This window comes from Rhincodon typus, chromosome 6, assembly GCF_021869965.1.
Source record: "Rhincodon typus isolate 14 chromosome 6, sRhiTyp1.1, whole genome shotgun sequence".
NCBI classification, from domain to species: domain Eukaryota; kingdom Metazoa; phylum Chordata; class Chondrichthyes; order Orectolobiformes; family Rhincodontidae; genus Rhincodon; species Rhincodon typus.
In genome coordinates, this window is record NC_063337.1 from 14,162,466 (window position 1) to 14,170,773 (window position 8,308).

Here is an 8,308-nt window from a genome sequence, read left to right on the forward strand (position 1 = left end):
TTTTAAATCTTTCCCCCTCTCACCTTAAACCTATGCCCTCTAGTTTTGGACTCCCCTATCCTGCGAAGAAGACCTTATCTATTTACCCTATCCATTCGCCTCAAGATTTTATTGTCCCCGAAAATCTTTCATCCCCTTGGAAATCAAGAGTCTCTCTACCTCTACTTTAAAATAAGTAAGGATTCTGCATCCACTGCCGTTTGAGGAAGGGAATTCCAAAGACTCACAACCCTCTGACAGAATATCTTTTCCCCCCTTCCTATCTTACACGGGTGACACTTCACTTTCAATCTATGCCCTCTAGTTCCAGATTCGCCCACAAAAGAAAACATCCCTTCCACATCAAACTAGTCGACTTCCCACTGCCATCTACATAACATGGTCCCTGTTGAAGTAGTGCCTGCAAACATAGATATACAACCTTGTCTCCCTTTATATCCAATTCACATATGGTGAAAAGGAGTTGGTTAGCTTTTTTGGTTGGATGGTTAGTTTGTGATGCAGAGCAATGCCAACAGTGTGCGTTCAATGCACTGGCTGAGGTTACCAAGGAGGATTCTCCTTCTTGACCTCTTCCTTCATCTGAGGCACAGTGACCCTTGGGTTAAGCCACCACCACTTGTCTCTCTCTCTCTGATGAGAGTGTAGTCCTGTGGTCTGATAAGACTATGGTGAAAATCTGAGGTCCCAACATAGATGCCCGGAAAACACAAAATACTACCAGCAGGGGGCAATCCTGGGAGTGGGGGCAGGATGTTGAAGATGAGGGAGATACATTCCTTTAACTGCAGGGCCAGGAGGAGTGTCCAGGAATAGCGCATTAAAAACACAGGCCTTGTTGGGTAGCAGAAATCCCAAGACTTGGTATTCTTGAATGCATATGGCAGGGAAAACCAAATTTGAAGGACAAAGGGCATGGTCAAACACAACAATTTAATTTGTTGTCCTAATAATGTGGGGCTGAGTATTTCTGCCCAAAGTGGAGGCTATTGAACATCCAAAAAGGTGCTGCCCTGTGCATACAAATGTGTTATGATCTTTAGAATCTATTCCAGTTCCTTCACTTCTCTTTTATAATCCTTGTGACTTGATTATAGTCAAGATGCTTTCATTTTTTATTTCTCTAATTCTCTGATATCATAATCAGCCACTTCCAAAATCAGCGGCAATAAGTGAAATAAGTCACTTATAAATCCTGTAGGGAATTTGGCCAGTGACTGATTATAATGTCAAAATTGCTATCACAGGGGATGACTTGAATGAAGAAACTATTTCACCCACAATACTTTTGTTGATCCTCTATGGAAGAAAGCCCCATTCCACCTTTCTCCGTATCCTATATTTCAACAAATTGGGAAAAGCAAACATGGGGATTTCACCCCAAAATGCAAGAAGGGCCACATCCGAGAATATATTTGCCAGAATGACAATCCAACGCTGCGGTACAATGACAATGTTTTACCAAAAATAAAAGTTGTCACAGTTTGCTCATAAAAGTATCCTTGAATTAACTGAAACAATGTTGTTTGTCTATATAAGAACATAAGAATCTAAGAACTAGGAGCAGGAGTAGGCCATCCGGCCCCTCGAGCCTGCCCCGCCATTCAATAAGATCATGGCTGATCTTTTTGAGACTCAGCTCCACTTACCTGCCCACTCACCATAACCCTTAATTCCTTTACTGTTCAAAAATTTATCTAGCCTTGCCTTAAAAACGTTCAGCGAGGTAGCTTCAACTGCTTCACTGGGCAGGGAATTCCACAGATTCACAACCCTTTGGGTGAAGAAGTTCCTCCTGACCTCAGTCCTACATCTGCTTCCTTTTATTTTGAGGCGATGTCCTCTAGTCCTAGTTTCACCTGCTAGCGGAAACAACCTCCCTGCCTCCACCTTATCTATTCCCTTCATAATCTTATATGTTTCTATAAGATCTCTCCTCATTCTTCTGAATTCCAATGAGTATAATCCCAGTCTACTCAGTATCTCCTCAGAATCCAACCCTCTGAACTCTGGAATCAACCGAGTGAATCTCCTCAGCACCCCCTCCAGTGCTAGTACATCTCTTCTCAAGTAAGGAGACCAAAACTGCACACAGTACTCCAGGTGTGGCCTCACCAGGACCCTATACAGCTGCAGCATAGCCTCCCTGTTTTTAAACTCCATCCCTCTAGCAATGGCAGACAAAATTCCATTTGCCTTTTTAATTACCTGCTGCACCTGCAATCCTACTTTTAGCAATTCATGCACAAGGACACCCAAGTCCCTCTGCACAGCAGCGTGCTGCAATTTTTTACCATTTAAAACATAGTCCATTTTGCTGTTATTCCTACCAAAATGGATGACTTCACACTTATCAACATTGTACTCCATCTGCCAGACCTTTGCCTACTCACTTAGACTATCTATATCCCTCTGCAGACTTTCAGTGTCTTCTGCACACTTTGCTCTACCACTCACCTTAGTGTCATCTGCAAGTTTTGACACACCACACTTCGTGCCCAACTCCATATCATCTATGTAAACTGTAAACAATTGCGGTCCCAACACTGATTAGTGAACTTTCTGGATTAATTTTTAGAATTCACTGAAAGGCAGTGCATCTTCAAAGAAAAAAGTGCTGGTTGGTACGTGATTTTCTTTGAGATGCTCTGATGGTGAGTCACAACCTCATTATTAATCTTCCATTCTTTTTATGATTTTCACTAGCCTGCTATATATGTTTCAGACTTTTCTCCTTTTATTTCATGGTTACAGCATTTGTAAATTTCTGTTGTCCTTTCCTAATCCATCATTTATTTTTCAGAATAGATCTGTATCAGTACTGTTTTGCCTCTTGCCAGCCTGTTTGACCATGTTTGAAACAAGAGGCCATAAATATTTATATAGTCACTTTGATCTGAAATGTTCTTGCTGTTTTTCTCTCTACAGATGCTGCCACATCGGCTGAGAATTTCCAACACTTTTTATCTTCATTTTAGATTTCAGAATATTTGTCTACCTGCAACTAACATTCAGACAATTATAAGCATCTCCCCATAACTTTTGACCTGTCTGTGTAAAAGATTTGACTGAAATAGAAAAATAGATCAAATTACAAATCATCCTCCACATGTTGATAAAATGTCTGGAAGTCCATATTATTAAACAAAATTTCACTTGTTCAGTCAAGCTGTGGATATAGTTGTTGAATTTGTGTTTTAGAATGTCAGGTTTTGTGTAGAAGAAAGCGGGGGTGCGGTTTTGATATTTTGCTTATTTTCTCAGTCATCATGCATTCTCCTCCATGCTTAACAATTACTTTTTTCTTGATTCGCTGTTTCCCAGCAGGCTGGACTTTTTATTTCATCCATTTGTAGGATGTGGGTGTCGCTAACGAAGCCTAATTGCCCTTGCGAAGGCAGTGGTGAGCTCGCTTTTTGAATCACTGCAGTGTTTAAGGTGTAAGTACATCTCACAGTGCTGTGAGAAAGTGTGCACAATTCAACATTCAGCAAAATGTCTACAGTACTTCAAAATCACTGAATTCAAATTATTGAATTGATCCAATAATTTTGTAGTCTGATATAATTGCATTCATATAGTAAAGATTAAATACTGCAGATGCTGGAAATCTGAAATAAAAACAGAAAAATGCTAGAGAAACTCAATGGGTCTGGCAGCATCTGTAGAGAAAGAAACGGGGTCAATGTTTTGAGTCCTACTTGAACCTTCAGAAGAAGTCATACCAGACTTGAAACATAAAGTTTGTTTCTCTCTCCTCAGATGCTGCCATACTTGCTCAGTTTCTCCAGCATTTTCTATTTGGATTTCTACAGTGCCTTTCACAATGTCTGACCATGCCAATGCACTTTGAAGGACATCCCTGATCTTCCTTGGAATGATATCTTGCAATCTCTCATGGGGCCAGAAAAGGTGTATGTGTGAGGTCTCATCCAAAAGGTGGCATCTACAACAAACCTGCTTTCCCACAGTATAGACTGGACTTTGCACTCAAATCTCTGAAGTGGTGCAAGGATTGGCCGAACCAAACTCCTTAACTCAAAAAAGAGATGAGGATGTTGGCCTGGCAGCAACATCTTGTATTTCAAAAAAAGGGATTATCTGACTTTTGGGATGTCTGAACACTTCCTGCAACATATTAGAATGCTGAACAGACTGTAACCTGGTGTTGTGTGATTTCTGACCTTTATTGGTCAGTGCATTGAGTATAGGAGTTGGGAGGTCATGCTGCAGCTGTACAGGACATTGGTTACACCACTTTTGGAATAGAGTGTGCAGTTCTGGTCTCCCTGCTCTTGGAAGGATGTTGTCAAACTTGAAAGGGTTCAGAAAAGATTTACAAAGATGTTGCCAGGGTCGGAGGGTTTGAGAGGCTGAATAGGCTGGGCTATTTTCCCTGGAGCATCAGAGGCTGAGGGGTGACTTTATAGAGGTTTGTAAAATTATGAGGGCATGGATAGGATAAATAGATAAGGGGTGGAGGAGTCCAAAACTACAGGGCATAGGTTTAAGGTGAGGGGGAAAGATTTAAAAGGGGCAACATTTTCACACAGAGGGTGGTTTGTGTATGGAATGAGAGGCCAGTTGATGTGGTGGAAGCTGGTGACATTTAAAAGGCATATGAATAGGAAGGTTTAAATAGATATGGGCCAAAGGCTGGCAAATGGGACTAGATTTATTTAGTATGGAGCTGGAAGAACACAACAGGCCAGGCAGCATCAGAGGAAAATTTCTGAAGAAACGTCTAGACCCAAAACGTCAACTTTCCTGCTCCTCTGATGCTGCTTGGCCTGCTGTGTTCATCCAGCTCTACACCTTGTTATCCAAGCTTATACAGCCTCTTTTCACAGCGAAAGTGCTCCATCCCCCACATTCTGGTGAATCACCCCTTCCAGTGCAACCACATCCTTTCTATAATGCAGAGGCCAGAACTCTTCATTAGGGAAGTTTACAACTCCCAGCCACAACACAAAATAACCAGACTGTAGCAGTAGGTGACAAGGAGGAACCGAAATTGGCAACTTCCCTGACCCTTCCACTCAACCAAACTTCACCAACCTCCCTTAAAAGGCATTGGCTACTCATTGTAGTGTAGTGGCAGGCCGCCTGCTGATTGCTCCATTCCCATGTCAATCACACAAGCGGGTTTGGTATACTACCCCCCCCCCCGCCCACCCCGCCTCACTGCGCTGTGTCCGGATCGATCTGTCTGACAAAGCAGCAGGAGCGCGGCCCTACATCTGCAAACCATTCCCACCCAGACACACACAGACAAAGGGAACATTAGGAAGGCAGGCTGTGCCATAATAATAAATGCAACGTTGTCCAAGGGTTGGCCTTACTGCAATCGAGTCAACGTAACACAAAATAAGACGAACTTCTACCGTTTAGCAATGCCTCGCCGATTTTCCAATGCCCAGTTCGTTCCTTCTCTCTTCCTGCTACTGCCGACGAATGGACTGTCACTGCCATCTGCTGGTCTTGCATTCAGCAAAGAAAAGCTTTTTCAAAACACATTTCCGCGATTGTGTCGCCCTCTGTTGTAAAGGTTTATCATTATCAAGCGATTTTGTGCATTTTTAAAAACTACCATAGTTTCTATGCTGCAGCAGAGTATTTTTTTAAAAAAGTTAGAGTTTGCTGGCGCATAGCAGCATTTCAGTTTGTACTTGCATTTAAAGATATGTTTAATCAACCTGTTCACGTGTTATGACACACCTCTAAAGCTGGTGGAGCTGGGCCTTCTATCCCAGAGATAGGGATACTACATCTGCACCACAACAGCCCCGCTCACGTTTGTATAGTAAAAGAAGACGAAGAACTGTGGACAAAAAAAAAGTTGCTGGAAAAGCTCAGCAGGCCTGGCAGCATCTGTGAAGGAAAAAACAGAGTTAACGCTTCGGGGCCAGGAAAACTGTGGATGTTGGAGATCTGAAACAAAAGCAGAAATTGCTGGTGAAACTCAGCAGATCTGGACAGCATCTGTGAGGAGAAAACAAGAGTTAACGTTTCAAGTCTTTCATCAAAACTGTCAATTTCTGTTTACATTTGCCTTTCAAAGTCTCCAGTCATCTCAGAATGTTTTAGAGGTAATTCAGCACTTTTCAAGTGCAAGTACTCTTCTGATGTAGGAAGCTAGCTGCCGCTTTGTGCACAATAAGTTCTCTCAAACAATATACCTTTGTCCCCCTCCACCCACACATCAACGAATACCGGTCACGTTTGGACATAGAGCAGTTTTTCTGCCGCCTCCGCCTCCATGCTTACTTCTTCAACCGTGAACCTAACCGTCCCTCTACTGACCCCTTCTCCTGCCTCCAACACGCCCCCTCCTCCTGGACACCACCCCAAGGCCTCCGACCCTCCCTTGACCTCTTCATCTCCAATTGCCATCGAGACATCAATCGCCTCAACCTCTCCACCCTTCTCACCCACTCCAACCTCTCCCCCGCAGAACGTGCAGCCCTTTGCTCCGTTCGCTCCAATCCCAACCTCACCATAAAACCCGCGGACAAGGGAGGCGCAGTTGTAGTATGGCGCACTGACCTCTACATTTTCGAGGCCAGACTCCAACTCTCCGACACCTCCTCCTACTGCCCCCTAGATCATGACCCCACCCCCGAGCACCAAACCATCATCTCCCAAACCATCCACAACCTCATCACCTCAGGTGACCTCCCACCCACGGCCTCCAACCTCATCGTTCCCCAACCCCGCACCGCCCGCTTCTATCTCCTTCCCAAAATCCACAAACCTGAATGCCCTGGTTGACCCATTGTCTCCACCTGCTCCTGCCCCACCGAACTTATCTCCAACTATCTAGACTCCATTTTCTCCCCCTTGGTCCAGGAACTCCCTACCTACGTCCGTGACACCACCCACGTCCTCCACCTCCTCCAGAACTTCCAATTCCCCGGTCCCCAACACCTCATCTTTACCATGGACGTCCAGTCCCTCTACATCTGCATTCCCCATACAGATGGCCGAAAGGCCCTCCGCTTCTTCCTGTCCCACAGGCCCGACCAGTCCCCCTCCACTGACACCCTCATCCGCTTAGCCGAACTCGTCCTCACCCTCAACAACTCTTTCAATTCCTCCCACTTCCTACAGACAAAGGGGGTGGCCATGGGTACCCGCATGGGCCCAAGCTATGTCTGCCTCTTTGTAGATTACGTGGAACAATCCCTCTTCCGTACCTACACTGGCCCTCAACCCCACCTCTTCCTCCGTTACATTGATGACTGTATCGGCGCCGCCTCGTGCTCCCACGAGGAGCTGGAACAGTTCATTCACTTCACCAACACCTTCCACCCCAACCTTAAGTTCACCTGGACCATCTCTAATACCTCTCTCTCCTTCCTGGATCTCTCTGTTTCCATCTCGGGCAACCACCTAGAAACCGATATCCATTTCAAGCCCACCGACTCCCACAGCTACCTAGAATACACCTCCTCCCACCCACCTTCCTGCAAAAATGCCATCCCCTATTCCCAATTCCTTCGCCTCCGCCCCATTTGCTCCCAGGATGAGGCATTCCACTCCCGTACATCTCAGATGTCCTCGTTTTTCAAGGACCGCAACTTCCCCCCCTCAGTGGTCGAGAACGCCCTCAACCGTGTCTCCCACATTTCCCGCAACTCATCCCTCACACCCTGTCCCCGCAATAACAACCAAAAAAGAATCCCCCTCGTCCTCACGTACCACCCCACCAACCTCCAGATCCAACGCATCATCCTCCGACACTTCCGCCATCTGCAATCCGACCTCACCACCAAAGACATCTTTCCCTCCCCACCCTTATCTGCTTTCCGGAGGGACCACTCTCTCCATGACTCCCTTGTCCACTCCACACTCCCCTCCAGCCCCACCACTCCCGGCACTTTTCACTGCAACCGCAGGAAGTGCTACACCTGCCCCCATACCTCCTCCCTCACCCCCATCCCAGGCCCCAAGAAGACTTACCACATCAAGCAGATGTTCACCTGCACATCTGCCAATGTGGTATACTGCATCCGCTGTACCCGTTGTGGCTTCCTCTACATCGGGGAAACCAAACGGAGGCTCGGGGACCACTTTGCAGAACACCTACGCTCGGTTCGCAATAAACAACTGCACCTCCCAGTCGCGAACCATTTCAACTCCCCCTCCCATTCCTCAGACGACATGTCCATCCTGGACCTCCTGCAGTGCCGCAACGATGCCACCAGAAGGTTGCAGGAACTGCAACTCATATTCCGCTTGGGAACCCTGCAGCTCAATGGTATCAATGTGGATTTCACAAGTTTCAAAATCTCCCCTCCCCCTACCA

The 8,308-nt window shown here is 45.8% G+C and overlaps 1 protein-coding gene across 1 annotated transcript in view; it reads right to left on the reverse strand.

The window, feature by feature from the left end:
• si:ch211-269e2.1 (cohesin subunit SA-2) overlaps nt 1–5,460 on the reverse strand; it is a 126,015-nt gene extending 120,555 nt beyond the window's left edge. Inside the window, exon 1 of the mRNA XM_048597887.1 lies at nt 5,385–5,460. The gene's annotated coding sequence lies outside the window, so the exon portion shown is untranslated. The remainder of the gene's footprint in view (nt 1–5,384) is intronic.
• Nucleotides 5,461–8,308: the final 2,848 nt, after the last annotated feature.